The sequence below is a fragment of the Talpa occidentalis genome, unplaced genomic scaffold (assembly GCF_014898055.3).
Source record: "Talpa occidentalis isolate TD23 unplaced genomic scaffold, MPIMG_talOcc4v2.1 talOcc4.7, whole genome shotgun sequence".
NCBI lineage: Eukaryota > Metazoa > Chordata > Mammalia > Eulipotyphla > Talpidae > Talpa > Talpa occidentalis.
In genome coordinates this window covers 78,643,943-78,645,459 of record NW_023605083.1, presented here as the reverse complement: position 1 = coordinate 78,645,459, position 1,517 = coordinate 78,643,943, and the positions used below count along the sequence as shown (strand labels likewise).

Sequence of the window (1,517 nt, the reverse complement as noted above, 5' to 3'; positions counted from 1 at the left end):
TTAATTTGGTGTTGGAAGTAAGAGAGCTAATGGAGATTAAACGAGGCTCTGACTCCAGAGACCAGTCCAGAAACTGTCCAGGGAGGCCGGTGGAAAAGAGAATGAACCGCCAGGACAAAGAGGCTAAGATGAACGTGTGAGGCGTGTGACCCACACATGTGTCCATGTGTGTTTATGTATGTAGTCAGGCTTGTGTGCCTGTGTGCTCTTATTACATATGGGAATCTGCCTGTGATCATGTGGGCAAACGTGTCCTTATGTATACAAGGTCACCCACATGTGTCTGAAGCTTTGCTCTCAGAAGTGTCTTTGTCAGGGGCAGGTGGTGGCAGCGACATGGGGCTCCCTCCTCGTGCTGGGTGTTGAGTCCCTGCTGCTGCCATAACCTCCACTCCCGGTTGCCGCAGTCATCTGTGCCTGGCCCGGTCCTGGGGTGTACCCCGCACGGCTCCTGCTGGTGTCCCTGGAGCATGGGAGGCTGCTGGGCTGAGGGCAGTGTCTGGCAGATGCTGTATGTCTCACCCTGTGGCGGGGAGGCTGCAGCCAACAAGGGCACCAAGCCCAGAGTCCGGAGTATCTACTTTGCATCCGACCACGACGCAGAAGGCTCCCAGGGCCACGTTCTCTTTGGTAGAAAGCTGCATGACTCAGTGGTAACGGTCATCCAGGAGAGAAACAGCAGCTTTTTGGTCAAGGTTGACTTCCTGAAGACCCTACACAGGTTTGAGATTACCTTCACTCTGCCCCGGTGCACAGGCTGAGCAAGGACATCTGAGAGGCACCGATCCCCAGCATACATCTCAAGCTCCTCAGCATCAGGCCCATCCCAGAAGGTTACAGCATCAAGTGTGAGTGCTTAGCACACAAGAGGGGAGTCCGTAAGGAGGAGATGCTGCTTGCCTGCGAAGGTGGCACCGGCCCCTGCGTGCGAGTGATGGTGCAGGCGCGCGTTATGGACAAGCACCAGGGCACACCCATGCTGCTGGACGGTGTCAAGTGTGTGGGCGTTGAGCTAGAATACGGCTCGGACCACAGCAACTGGCACGGCTTTTACTGAGGCCCGTGTCCCCGCCCGCCTTGGGGCCCCTCAGTCTTAAACCCCACCTCGTCCCCTCGCTCCTCGCGATGGCGATGGCTGCCTTCCTACATGCTGGTGTGGCTTCCTCCCCGCTCTCTGGGGGAGGTGTGAGGTGGAGTGTCCAGGAGCCTCCTAGCCAGGGCCTTACCCATGCCTCACCTCTGCCTTCATTTGTGCCTCCCCTCCCCTGCCTCTCCATGTGCCTCAGTCTCCTGCCTGAAGAAATGGGTTGCGCCCCAAGGAGGCTATCTGAAGAGGGTGGGGGAGGAAGGCAGGCCCACCCCAAGCCACAGGGTCTCCAGCCAGGGCCTGAGAGAAGAGGGAGCTGGCTGTGAGGTTGCTGCCCCTATTGCTGCTGCTGCTGTCTCTCTTCTGCCCCCTCCCTCTTTCCCATGCTGCCCACGGTGAGTAGGAAGGAGGTGCAGTCCCCTGCCCTCCC

The 1,517-nt window shown here is 58.5% G+C and overlaps 1 pseudogene; it reads left to right on the top strand.

Annotated features, from left to right (window-relative positions):
- The first annotated feature begins 470 nt into the window (after positions 1-470).
- On the top strand, positions 471-1,057 carry LOC119231453 (UPF0687 protein C20orf27-like; annotated as a pseudogene).
- Positions 1,058-1,517: the final 460 nt, after the last annotated feature.